Below are 15,301 nucleotides of genomic sequence, written 5' to 3'. Positions count from 1 at the left end.
AACACAGAGAGACTCAGTATACTCACCCAAGTTAAAAGAAATGAATCAAGTAATATGAAAACAAAAATTGATTTAAAAAAATCAATAAGCTACAGTATTCCATTAGCCAAGGTGATAATACAGATAAGTATCAAGGATTTCCTCCTAACAATCTTTATCTCACGATAAGTCCTTCAGGTTAGAAAAGTGTTTATACAACAAAGCATTAAAGATTAATATCTATAATATTTTGAAAGGAAAGGACAATTTCCCTTTACGTATCTTATTTCCCTTAAAGTCCCAGAAGAGGGAGAAAATGACATACCCTGCAGTTCACTACTCAATCAAACCTAAATTCTCCATGACTAACTTCCCACAAATATTTCTGGATAAATCATGCAGTGTTTCCCTGTGTCACCTAAAAATACCATGACTGTCACCTCCCCCTAGGACCAACAGCTAAGAAATGGCAGGTAGAGATTATGGAGACATGCTAATACATTTTGATGAATAAGGTCCCCTGAAACAGTAGCTGAAAATGTAAAATACTTCATTCAGTCATATATCAACTACATATTTTACATAGCCTAATCCTTCATTTATTCTCCCTAAAAAATACAATGATATAGAAAGGGAAATAAAGATGCTAAGTTGAAACTGGTGATTCTATGCTGAAAGTGATTCACTGGATTCCAAGGACTTCCTTTCTTTCCTTTATGGAAAATTTTGCAGTTCAGTCCCTCAGTCATGCCCGACTCTTTGCAACCCCATGGACTACATCATGCCAGGCTTCCCTGTCCTTCACCATCTCCCGGAGTTTGCTCACACTCATGTCCATTGAGTCTGTGATGCCATCCAACCATCTCATCCGCTGTTGCCCGCTTCTCCTCCTGCCTTCCATCTTTCCCAGCATCAGGGTCTTTTCCAAATAGTCAGTTCTTCACATCAGGTGACCAAAGAATTGGAGCTTCAGCTTCAGCATCAGTTCTTCCAGTGAATATTCAGGGTTGATATCCACTAGGATTAACTGGTTTGATCTCCTTGCAGTCCGAAAGGCTCTCAAGAGTCTTTTCCAGCACCACGGTTTAAAGGCATCAGTTCTTTAGTGTTCAGTCTTTTTTACTGTCTAGCTCTCACACCCATGCATGACTACTGGAAAAACCATAGCTTTAACTATACGGACCTTGTAGGCCAAGTAATGCCTCTGCTTTTTAATACATTCTCTAGGTTTGTCATTCCTTTTTTCCCAAGGAAGTATTTTTTAATTCCATGGTTGTAATCAAAATCCACAGTGATTTTGGAGACCAAGAAAATAAAGTCTCTCACTGTTTCCATTGTTTCCCCATCTATTTGCCATGAAGTGTTGGGACTGGATGCCATGATGTTTGTTTTTGGCATGTTGAGTTTTAAGCAGTGTTATTACATAAAATAAAGGAAAGTATTTTCATCCATTTGTTTCTTCATTCAAGAAACAATTACTTCATACTACAATTATTAAGTAGACAGTACTTTATACACTTTAATGTGAGTGCAAATGACCCTGTAAGATTGTAAATTGTAGACTGCTTTTGGGGTAGGGTTCAAGAGTCTACATTTCTAGGAAGAGCTGATGCTGTTGATTTATGGACCACCCCTTGAGTAGCAAGAGTCTAGATCAGAATTATCCAGCTGGAATTTCTGTAATGGTAGAAATATTCTATATTAATTCTGCCTAATATGATAACCAGTAGTTATATATGACTATTGAGTATGTGAAATGTGGCTAGATTTAGAGAGGCAGTTTTAATTTGATTTAATTACATGATTTTAATTTAAATAACCACATATGGCTAGTGGCTATATTATTGGAGAATTCAGTATCATAGAGAAAAGCTTAACTTTTAAAGGAGAAGAAGCTATTTAACCAGATTATTGGGGTGTGATATGTTCAGTTCTTTGGGCTTCCCAGGTGGCACTGTAGTAAAGAACCCACCTGCCAATTGAGGAGACATAAGAGACAAGGGTTCCATCTCTGGGTCAGGAAGATCTTCTGGAGGAGGGCATGGCAACCCCCTTCACTATTCTTGCCTGGAGAATCCCATGGACAGAGGAATCTGGTGGGCTACAGTTCCACAAGATTGCCAAGAGTTGGATATGACTGATGTGACTTAGCACAGCTCATGGCACTTGTTTAGTTCTTCAATGATATTATTAATAAGATGATGCTGATGTATAAGAGAGAGAGAGACAACACTATAAAACAGTTTTCCTCCAATTAAAAAAAGAGAGAGGGAGAAATGAAAGGACATGAGGTATGAGCAAGTTCAATTGAATGATCTGGGCTTCAATTCTGCTATGAGCTCAAAGGCAATGGATCACTAGCCATATATATGTATATATATATATCAGTTTAGTTCAGTTCACTCGCTCAGTCGTGTCCGACTCTTTGCGACCCCATGAAACACAGCATGCCAGGCCTCCCTGTCCATCACCATCTGCTGGAGTTCACTCAGACTCATGTCCATCGAGTCAATGATGTCATCCAGCCATCTCATCCTTGGTCGTCCCCTTCTCCTCCTGCCCCCAATCGCTCCCAGCATCAGAGTCTTTTCCAATGAGTCAACTCTTCACATGAGGTGGCCAAAGTACTGGAGCTTCAGCTTTAGCATCATTCCTTCCAAAGAAATCCCAGGGTTGATCTCCTTCAGAACGGACTGGTTGGATCTCCTTGCAGTCCAAGGGACTCTCAAGAGTCTTCTCCAACACCACACTTCAAAAGCATCAATTCTTCAGCGCTCGGCCTTCTTCACAGTCCAACTCTCACATCCATACATGACCACGGGAAAAACCATAGCCTTGACTATACAGACCTTAGTCAGCAAAGCAATGTCTCTGCTTTTGAATATGCTATCTAGGTTGGTCATAACTTTTCTTCCAAGGATTAAGCGTCTTTTAATTTCATGGCTATAGGCAGACCAATAAAAGCTAGGTGAAAGGAAGAAAAAGATGGTATGTTCAACTTTACCTTGTCAAGGTATGAAATATCCATGGAGAACCTTCCCCATGTAGGAAAACACTCTTATCTGAGTTGCTATATCACTGCAATTTTATACCTTTAGTTAGGAGGACTAGATGAAGACATCGTACTTGGATTATGATAAAATTCCACAGAGACTAGACAAACGTCAATTCTTATAGGGAAAGGCGGGTTTACACACATCATTCCCCTACTCTAAAGAAGAAGTAGTTTGGTGTGATAGTTGTAGGCAATATCTGACCTAAAGAACCACATCAAATTGTCAAGACGGCTGGTGGTCTATCGTCTGTAGATAACCATATGATCTTGTGGACACTCATTAATGAAACTCCAGCGGTGCCTGCTTTTGAAACAGAGAAGAGCAAGACAGGAAGGGGAAATGCAGGGGGTCTCTGAGGCTAGTGAATGGTTCTCAGGATCTTTACTAAAGGGCTTAGTTTGCCATGAATCCAGGAATATATATTTGATGTCATCACCATTGTCTTTTGAAATACACATTTTTTTTTCTTTCTGGTACATGTTTCATAAAGAATGAGTCAGTCGTTAAAAATTTACAGTTTTAAGTCTATTGCTTTTTCTTTCCTTAAGTTATTGCTGACTAAAAGAGGATGAATTTATCTCTCTTTTTGTTTTTGTTGTTTTGTTTTTCTGTTAATGGGGGATAGTTACTTCATCATCACTATGGTAACAAAGATGGGATTTTTTTCCCTTTCTTTTCCTGTAGTTTAGCAAATATTCAGTTTGGGGATGTGGAAAAATCTCAAAGGTCTTAACCAGTTTATCATTAAAAATAAAAGCCCAAACCATTTTTTTCTTAAGTTTTAATAAAGATGAAATAGTTATTGGAAGAATAATGTCACAACCATGAAAGAACTACAGAATATTCATGCTGTATACACTAAACTTCAATAAACCATTTTTGCTGTATCTTATCTTTTACGAAATAGGAATGGGTAATAAACTTCCTAGAAGATACACCAGCTCCATTTAATTAAAGCACAGCTCTTATCATATAGAACCCTATTTAAAGAGAGTCAATAACTCAGTGTTGCTTATCAAATCAATTTCAGACAGCTAAGCCTTCTACTTTCAAGCAAAGACCCTAGAACCTTCAATGAAACCTAAGAGGACTCAATCATATTCAAAAGATGTCTCTGCCTTGCTTATGTTTCTGATTTTACTGATTGTAGTTGTATTATTTTCCTCATCTCATTCTTTCTCCCTCCTTTATATTTCCTTTCTCTCTCTCTAGTTCCTTAATTCTAACTCAAATACGGTGCATATGGATCTCACAGATATCTTTCACCTACAACACACTTTGGCACATCCTCATATATTTTGTTGTATCTTCCCTAATACAATGTTCTCAACTTAATTGGTCTCTGTTATTATCCACTCAACTTCCCATCTTCTGACATGCATCTAATGAGAGAAAGATGAATAAAAACTTCAATTATTCACAAAAGTCCTTGATAGTTTCCCATGGGATTCCAAAGGCCTTATGAAGTATTGTATTTTTGTATTTTTGTTTGTTTTTGTGGTTGCAATTGTGGTTGATGCTGCTGTGATTTTGGTGAGCATCAAACAAATCTGTTCAAATAAACTCTTGTTCTGACCCTCTTGTTTCATTTATCACTAAATAAATATATTTAGTGATTGTAGTAAGTACATCCTCCGTGTTATTTTTCATGCTAGGTGATGAAAGAATTACAATAGGAAATACAAAATCCTGTCTTCAAAATGCTTAAGTCTAAAAGGAGGCAACAATATACAATGGAGAAAAGATAGTCTTTTTCAGTAAATGGTTCTAGGGAAGTTGGACAGCTACATGCAAAACAATACCTCCTAACACCTTACACAAGAGTAAACTCAAAATGGATTAAAGAACTTAAATGTAAGACCAGAAGCTATAAAGCTCTTAGAGGAAAACATAGGCAGAACACTCCTTGACATAAATCACAGCAAGATCCTCCATGACTCACCTCTAGACTAAAGGAAATAACAAAAATAAACAAATGGGACCTAATTAAAATTAAAAGATTTTACACAGCAAAGGAAACTATAAACAAGGAGAAAAGATAATCCTCCAAATGGGACAAAATAATAGTAAATGAAACAACTGACAAAGGATTAAGCTCCAAAATACCCAAGCAGTTCACACATCTCAATACCAGCAAAAAAAATAAATAAATAAATAAATAAAATTGGGCAGAAGACCTAAACAGATATTTCTCCCAGATGCCCAATAGATGCTCAACATCACTTATTGTTGAAAGTGAATGTGAAGTCGCTCTGTCGTGTCTGACTCTTTGTGACCCCATGGACTGAGCCTACCAGGCTCCTCAGTCCATGGAATTTTCCAGGCAAGAGTACTGGATGGGGTTGCCATTTCCTTCTCCAGAGGATAAATGCAAATCAAAACTACAATAAACTATCACTTAACATCAGTCAGAAAGGCCATCAACAAAAAATCTACAAACAGTAAATTCTAGAGAGGTGTGGAGAAAAGGGAACTCTCTTGCATTGTTGATAGGAATATAAATGGCTAGAGCCACTATGGAGAACACTATGGAGATTTCTTAAAACACTAGGAATAAAACTACCATGTAACACAACAATCCCATTACTGGGCATACACCCTGAGGAAACCATAATTGAAAAAGACACATGCACCCTAATGTTCATGCAACACAATCTACAATGACTAGGACATGGAAGCAACCTAGACGTCCATCAACAGATGAATGGATAAAGATGTTGTGGTACATATATACAATGGGATATTACTCAGGCATAAAAATGAATGCATTTGAGTCAGTTCTAATGAGGTGGATGAACATTGAGCCTTTTATGCAGAGTGAAGTAAGTTAGAAAGAGAAAAACAAATATTGTATATTAACACATCTATATGGGATCTAGAAAGATGGTAGGGTTGAACCTATGTGTAGGGCAGCAGCGTAGATACAAGTATAGAAAATGAACTTGTGGACACAGAGGGGGAAAAAGAGGGTGGGATGAATAGAGAGAAAAGCATTGAAAAATATACATTCAGTTCAATTCAGTCACTCAGTCATGTCCAACTCTTTGCGACCCCATGAACCACAGCACACCAGGCCTCCCTGTCTATCACCAACCCCCAGAGTTCACCCAAACCCATGTCCATTGAATCAGTTATGCCGTCCAACTATCTCATCCTTTGTCGTCCCCTTCTCCTCCCACCTTCAATCTTTCCCAACATCAGGGTTTTTTCCAATGAGTCAGTCTGTTGCATCAGGTGGCCAAAGTACTAGAGTTTCAGCTTCATCATCAGTCCTTCCAATGAACACCCAGGACTGATCTCCTTTAGGATGGACTGGTTGGATCTCCTTGCAGTCCAAGGGACTCTCAAGAGTCTTCCCCAACACCACAGTTCAAAAGCATCAGTTCTTCAGTGCTCAGCTTTCTTTATAGTCCAAATCTCACATCCATACATGACCACTGGAAAAATCATAGCCTTGACTAGATGGACCTTTGTTGACAAAGTAATGTCTCTGCTTTTTTAATATGCTGTCTAGTTTGGTCATAGGTTTCCTTTCAAGAAGTAAGTGTCTTTTAATTCCGTGGCTGCAATCACCATTTGCAGTAATTTTGGAGCCCAGAAAAATAAAGTGAGCTACTGTTTCCACTGTTTCCCCATCTATTTGCCATGAAGTGATGGGACCAGATGCCATGATCTTCGTTTTCTGAATGTTGAGCTTTAAGCCAACTTTTTCACTCTCCTCTTTCACTTTCATCAAGGGGCTCTTTACTTCTTCACTTTCTGCCATAAGGGTGGTGTCATCTGCATATCTGAGGTGATTGATATTTCTCCCAGAAATCTTGACTCCAGCTTGTGATTCTTCCAGCCCAGTGTTTCTCATGAGGTACTCTGCATATAAGTTAAATAAGCAGGGTGACAAGATACAACCTTGACATACTCCTTTTTATATTTGGAACCAGTCTGTTGTTCCATGTCCAGTTCTAACTGTTGCTTCCTGACCTGCATACAGGTTTCTCAAGAGGCAGGTCAAGTGGTCTTGTATGCCCATCTCTTTCAGAATTTTCCACAGTTTTTTTGTGATCCACACAGTCAAAGGCTTTGGCATAGTCAATAAAGCAGAAATAGATGTTTCTTGGGGACTTTCTTGCTTTTTTGATGATCTAGCAGATGTTGGCAATTTGATCTCTGGTTCCCCTGCTTTTTCTAAAACCAGCCAGAACATCTGGAAGTTCACAGTACACAGTATTGCTGAAGCCTGGCTTGGAGAATTTTGCACATCACTTTACTAACGTGTGAGATGAGTGCAATTGTGTGGTAGTTTGAGCATTCTTTGGCATTGCCTTTCTTTGGGAGTGGAATGAAAACTGACCTTTTCCAGTCCTGTGGCCACTGCTGAGTTTTCCAAATTTGCTGGCATATTGAGTGCAGCACTTTCACACCATCATCTTTCAGGATTAGCTCAACTGGAATTCCATCACCTCCACTAGCTTTGTTCATAATGATGCTTCCTAAGGCCCACTTGACTTCACATTCCAGGATGTCTGGCTCTAGGTGAGTGATCACACCATCGTGATTATCTGGGTCATGAAGATCTTTTTCGTACAGTTCTTCTGTGTATTCTTGCCACCTCTTCTTAATATCTTCTGCTTCTGTTAGGTCCAAACCATTTCTGTCCTTAATTGTGCCCATATTTGCATGAAATGTTCCCTTGGTATCTCTAATTTTCTTGAAGAGATCTCTAGTCTTTCCCATTCTGTTGTTTTCCTCTATTCTTATCTTGCTGCTGCTGCTGCTGCTAAGTCACTTCAGTCGTGTCCGACTCTGTGCAACCCCATAGGTGGCAGCCCACCAGGCTCCCCCATCCCTGGGATTCTTCAGGCAAGAACACTGGAGTGGGTTGCCATTCCCTTCTCCAATGCATGAAAGTGAAAAGTGAAAGTGAAGTCGCTCAGTCATGTCTGACCCTCAGCAACCCCATGGACTGCAGCCCACCAGGCTCCTCCATCCATGGGATTTTCCAGGCAAGAGTACTGGAGTGGGGTGCCATTGCCATATGTAAAACAGATAGTCCACTGGAATTTGCTGTATGATGCAGGGAGCTCAAACCCGATGCTCTGTGACTTCCTAGTGAGGTGCTATGAGGTGACAGGTGGGAAGGAAGTTCAAGAGGGAAAGGATGTATGTACGCCTATGGCTGATTCATGATGAAGTTTGACAGAAACCAATACATTACCGTAAAGTGAAACTTAAATTAAAAAAGCTTACCTAAGAGACAAGGCCAAAAAGTAAACAATTAAAAGTCAGTATGAGAGAACAAAGATATGTGCCAACTAAATACAATGTGTTCATGATTCTAAATTATACCCCACTTTGGAGTTATAAAAAAGTATATAAATGAGATTTTTGGACCCAGTGGACATGAATATCACTGTGATTAGGCAGAATGAATGTGTCAATATAAATATCCTGAACATAATAACTGTACGGTAGTTGAAAATCTAAGGGTAAGAAAGCATGATGAATGTAACCTGCACTCACATGATTAAAAAATATACTTAATATAATTGTTATAAATATACATACACACATACACACATATAAACAGAGACTATAGAGCAAATGTTGCAAAATAGTAAAACTGGTGAATGTGGCTAAAAGGTACATGAAATTTCTCTAAATTATTCTTGCAACTTTCCTATAAATTAGAAATTGTCTCAAAATAACAACAAAGCCAAAATAATCTACCACAAAAGAGATTCAGTTCAGGGCTCTCTAGATGTGTTGAGAAGAAAGAACCTCACTCTGCCTGGTCAGGTGGGGAAAGAAATGTGTGACCCATGATTTTAAAAGCTGACAAATGGAAAGTTAACTGGGGCTGCAGGTGGGGTCGAAAAAACTGCAGGGAGGCTATTGTTCAATTTATGAATACAAAAGCCAGTTCTCTGTTTTTATTGCCCCATCACAAGAAAATAAGAACAATGGTTAGAGTTAAAATATAGTTATTATTGTTCCCATTAGCCTTGAGAACAGTGGTACTCTGTAACTAAACCTGTCTATCTATCCATCTGGGGCTTCCCGGATGGCTCAGTGGTAAAGAATCCACCTACCAATGCAGGAGACTCAGGAGACACGGGTTTGATGCCTAGATTGGAAGCTCCTTTGGAACAGGAAATGGCAACCCATTCCAGTATTCATGCCTGGAAAACTCCACTAACAGAGGAGCTTGGCAGGCTGCAGTCCAGGGGGTCACAAAGAGTTAGACATACTGGCACAGTATCTATGTATTATATATGTTCATACAATTCATAGAGTAATATTTAGCATTTTAGAACTGTCTCAATTTTAAAATGCAAAAGTGACAAAAATATAAGAATTCAAAGTACAAGCTATAAAAATACAAGGATGAAACAGTTGCCAGTTGTCAAAAATACTCGTGATGCAAAGGCGAGACCGATGTTTGCCTTTAGCTTCTCAAGTAGATAATAACAACATAAGCTATGTTGAGGACTTCTGGTTCTTTCCTTGGAACTCTAAGCAATTTTTGCATAATACTATATTTAGTATAATACATATCCTCACAAAAACCCTCTGACATAGGAGACATTTTTATATTAAGCTATATCTGAACAAACAGAAATTTGAAGAAATGCGGTACCATGCCCCCAGGTCAAGCATCTAGAATGTGACTGAGGTGGGATTCTGACCCTGACAACCTGTTGGCAAAAGCTTTGAATTTGAGCATGTCTATGTAAACAAGAGAGTTCAGTCTAAATAAATATTTTCAATTTGCCAAACTTTTGATAGAAGTTGAATAGTTAATTATAAAACACCTGCAAAGTAACATTATTCCTATTTTATACATGAGAGAACAGAAACTTGGTGAGTATAATAACTTGCCTAAAATAACAAAAGTCTGACTTTTGATTTACACCCTTGTCTATCTGACTTCAAAGCTCCTCGTAATTTTTGCCTGGCCTATTTTCCAATCATGCTTCAGAAATCCCTGCTTTTCAGCAGGCATCCTTCATTCATGATTCCAATTTCCCTCAGGGGGTTCCAAATTGACTCTGCTATGTGAGCGCAGAGCTGTGGTGTCCCTTAATTGGTCAGCTACTGCTGTGTGAAGGGCTCAGCAGGTTACAGGTGGGTAACGCACATTTATGTATATATATATAATTTTTCTTGGTTTCTGACTTAAAAAAAGAATTGTGAGCTCTTCAACAGAAGCTTATTCAGAAGCCAGAAAATATAATTCTGCCCATCACTCACCACCCCTTCAAACGCAGTGATAGCTCAAAGATAGACTTGACAAATGGTGCCATGCTGGTCTCTTTTCTTTTAATAATGTCTTGATTGAATTTTCTCAGTGAGCAAATTAAAAGAGGATTTGCTAAGTGCCAATGCCTCTGACTCCTTGTGGGATTAAAAAAAAAAAAAAAAAAAACCCAGCTGAACTCTCCCTGCCTCTGCGAGGATCAATGCTTAGGAGATTGTGCAGTGGTAATGGGCTTCACAAGGTTTTTGACAGGTGGCAGGACGGGATCAAGTCCAGCTGGTCCCTCCATGGATATATTGGCTCCTGCAGTGTCTGTTCATGGGAGAAGAGTAGTTTTGTTTCCTTGTTTTAAGTGAAGCTAGCAGCAGTGACTCAGAGGCTCCCCAGCTATAGTTACACTAAGGAAGATGATGATACTCTCTCACCATCATTTGCAATCATGCTCCTTCTTTCTTGCGCCCATGGACCCAGTTCCATGATGAACCAGGTACACAGGCTCTGAGTTATGAAGTTTAATTGCAACTGGAGCATGCTCTTTGTCTTTCGTGATAATATAGACGGCTTCTTCAAGTTTCTCCATTTTTCAAGTTCATAAGCAGCAAGCGATAGAAATTCTGTGCTCAAACTTCTGAACTTCATTTCACTCTGGAAATTATTCCTTTCCTTGTACTGAGAGAGGATAAAACAAATTGATCAGCAGCCAGTAAAATCATACTTACCATTCATTCTGGCATGACTTAGTTCGTATGCAAAAAGCTATGCTGCATCCACAGAAAATGCTACTTGGCTGGGTCCCCTATGATCTAGTAAATGTGGGGTAAATGTCTGAGGATCTGGGTCTCTGATCCAGTTGGGTCCAGCATCTGTTTTCTTGATCAGTACTCATGGCTTACTGGCTGCTAGATATTTTGAATATACCGCCGTTTTCTCTCCCACACCTGCTATGTGGCTATGTAATTAATGCTCATTGATGATTCTTCTAAAGCCATCTTTACCTTTTGACTCTTAGAGCCTCAAAGAACATAAAATCAGTTGCTCTTTAAAATCCCAAGTCGATGACAGAGATACAAAAATATGAAATATATGTACTGCCCATTAGGTATGTAAAAGTTTACCAGAAATAGTATCTTCTTTTGACAAGGGAAATTGAGATTGTTATTCTGAATATCTATTCTGTATTTGGCCCTGTTTTAGGCACTTTACAAACATGAATCCTCAAACCTGCCCCAAGAAGCAGGTGCAAATGTTATTCTCATTTTTCAGAGAAAGAAACTGAGGTTCAGAGTGCTTAAGGAAAATGCCTCCAGCCCCACTGCTAATAAGAGAGAATGGTAGTATTCAAACTCAGACAGCCTTCATGAATCTCTAGGCCACACTGCAAATGTTCGAAACAAGGCGGAAGTATGACACTAGGCATTTACCCAGAAGGGACTTACATACAACATGCTGGTTGGAAGGGGATCAGAGAACCTCAAACTTGAATGTATTTTCAAGGTCAATTATTCTAGCTTCTAATTGCTCAAAATTACACAGTCTTACCCTCTTTTTAGAGAAGGGAAGGGCAACCCACTTAAGTATTCTTGCCTGGAGAATACCATGGATGGAGGAGCCTGGCAGGCTACAGTCCGTAGGGTTGCAGAGAGTTGGACATGACTGAGATACTACCACTGACTGACTACTCTCTTTTACGAAGCAGCTACTGAATCTTAGCGCCGTTGGCAGTGACATATATCAAGTAGCGTGCTCCTTGGTTTATAACATTTTCTCCGTAACTATTCACAACCGCCTCTGTGACAGTGATTTTGATTTTCCACACTTTATAGATGAAGAAGCAAGCACAGAAATGCCATGTACTTTGTGCAAAGTCACAAAAACTTGTATCATCCAGACTCTATGAGATTAGTCACCAGATGAATGGTTCTGAAATCATGGTTCATGGAATACTGGAGAGGGTGGTCCCTAGACCATCTCAGGATTCCACAAGGTCAGAAGAACATTTATACTGAACTAAGACATGGTTTTCCTTGTTCACTGAGCTGATATTTTCACTGATGATACAGAAACAATAGAGGGTAAAACTGGTAGTAACTTAGCAGGAATCCAGTGGTGGCTCTAGACTAAACTAGTAGGCACTGTATTTCAAACTCACATACTGGTAGCAACTCAATGTCCATTTAAGATTGTTCACGATGAACCAGTAGATGTTATTGATTTTATTTAATCTTGACTTTTGAGTAACACATCTTTTATTCTGTGTGATAAAATGTGAAATACATAGAAAGTGCTTATACTTAAACAACTATAATGGTCATCTCAAAGAAAAACACTTGCATGATCCATTGTGAGTAGAATAAGATGCTTTTTCATAGAGTTTGATTTTCATCTGATTGAAAAAAAAAAGACTATGGTTTTTCATACTTGGATACTTGGTGGGCATTTGTCCCCAAATTGATAAAGTTAGCCCAGCACATCAAAGAGAAGAGCTGTCAACTCTAAAGAAATTCCATTTCATTTTAAAACTAATCAAATTATATCTTTGACTTCTACCCATAGGTCCTGAAATCACACAAAGGAAAGTGAATCCCTTTTCATTACAGATAATCTTAAAAACTATATGACTGTTACAATATTAATTTAAAATAAACTATGAATCCATCAGTTAGTATTCTCATCTAACATTTATTTTTTATCTTGTTCATAAGGATATTGAAAGATTTTATCAATTGTCTCTCAAAATGCAGTCAAAGAAGGAAACATTTTTCTCTGGATTGGCCAGTGAAGAAACCTAGAGAAGAAAACTTTGAAGTAAAGATGACACCATATCTTCTCAGAGAAGCCATTCTGGTTTCTGGGAATTAAAACTTCCTGTATTAACTGCTCACAAACTGTGCCTGAAGCCTGAGTGAAATGTGACACACTTATTAGAAAATGATGGCAACCAAAATAAAAACAACTACAGCTGTCTAAGTATTTAGGAATCCAAGTTACCTTTTGTGTATATGAATTTATACAACTCAGTTGTATTGCAACATCGTATTCCATTGGATTGTTGGGGGAAATATTAGCCTACACAATATTGTAAGCGTGCCCTACTCTGCCTTCATTTTGGGCATATGCAATTTTTGTTCTGGCTTTAAGTTTGCTTAATTGTAAAAAAAAAAAAAAACTTGACTTAGATCATCTTAGATTTCCTTATTGGTCCTTTTATTTGACCCCCCCTCACCCGATACATGTAATCTATCCATAATAAATTAGGAAATGGGAAAAGTTTCAGATGAATTATTGCCTGTTTTAAGTATTGATATTTTAAGTATCAATTAAATCATCTGTTTATGACAAAAAATAATTTAAGAAATATCTAACCCTTCTTAATGAAAAGGTTGCAAAATTGAAACATCTCCATCTTTCTGTCGATTGCTTTATTTCTTCTCCATTTTTGAAAAAGGGAGCATTAGTTAAAAATTTCAAGTTTGAATCATTTTTCCCCCTTTCAGAGATCTTCACAGCATCATTCATATCGTTTTTTTTTCTTGTTGACAACTAATATTTCTATTGCAAATATCAAACAGAAAAACACAGTGTTACACAAGTCAGTGGAGACAGAAAGACAGAAAGTAATGACTCTACATTTTAGTTCATTTAACGATGAATCCCAAGTCAAGAGTCTGATACGCAGAACTTGGGGAGCAGCAATGAGACAGGGTAAAAGCATCAGATAAACACAAGAATTTGAGGATGATATGGCAGGAAGTCTGTGCACAAGCTGGAGAATAAAGCTCAAAATGATCTCAGTAGCAGGAAACACTGGCCCTCAGCATTTATAAAAGCTATTATTGTCCCCCTGCTGCAGATAACAGGATCTGGAATTGAGCATATTGCTGTTGCTTTTGTCTCCCTTTTTCCTCTGAACCATTGGAAAGTAATTGCTTTTAAAGAAGTTCAATGTGTACTGGAGTGTTACTCAATTTTCCTGGAAAACTATCGATTCACCATCCATGCACTTTGGCATAATTAGTGCATCTCAGAATTGTGAAATCTTACCCATGTACAGGTAAGGTTCTCCTTCCATGAAATTCACGAATGCAACATCAAGCATTACTCCAAAGAAAACACTCTCTCTTCAGCAATTTTATTAACAAGCAGTGAGGTGTGATGTGATTTCACTGGCCAGTTGCCAGCCTAGACACTTCCAGGGCAGAGAGTAGGCAACAATCTCCCAGAAGCATAGACCCTGGATGCACTGTTGTAGTGAGGATGCTGAAGAAATGGGGATTTCTTTCTGCTGGGGCTTCCCTGGTGGCTCAGAGGGTAAGGCATCTGCCTGCAATGCAGGAGACCTGGGTTCAATCCCTGGGTCAGGAAGATCCCCTGGAGAAGGAAATGGCAACCCACTCCAGTACTCTTGCCTGGAAAATCCCATGGACAGAGAAGCCTGGTAGACTACAGTCCATGGAATCTCAAAGAATCAGGCATGACTGAGTGACTTCACTTTCTGCTAGAGATATGTTAATTTGTAATTAACATAAAATAAAGGAGAGCCTTTCAGAATTTCTGGCTTGGAGGCACACCATTTAGACCTGGGCATTGCTCCTACCCACAGTTGAAAATTTTGGCAATGTATGTTATATAATCTCCACTTCTGCCAACAGTTCCTCCAAAATAAGGTGTGTGTGTGTGTGTGTGTGTGTGTGTGTGTGTGTGTGGCCTCATCTGCAGCTCTCCAAATCTACATCCCTTAGGAAGCAATAATTACATTTCCTAGAAACTAATTTTCCACCAAATAATTACAAATTAATCTTTAGAGGTCAAAGTGTTCAACCCTTTACTCCAACTTGAAATTCTCTCATCTTTCCTTCACCCTCTTTAACTTTTTTCTATCACATCTCCTTCACAACTTCATTAGCCATTCTTTCCTGAATACTCTCTAATTCTTAGCCTCCTCACCCTTCCTTTTCCCCTCCATCTCAAGTTCCCTAGCATAACCAAGAGCACCAAAAACCTGACTAGCCAA

This window comes from Capra hircus, chromosome 15 (assembly GCF_001704415.2).
Source record: "Capra hircus breed San Clemente chromosome 15, ASM170441v1, whole genome shotgun sequence".
NCBI classification, from domain to species: Eukaryota; Metazoa; Chordata; class Mammalia; order Artiodactyla; family Bovidae; genus Capra; species Capra hircus.
Note: the sequence above shows the minus strand (reverse complement) of the source record.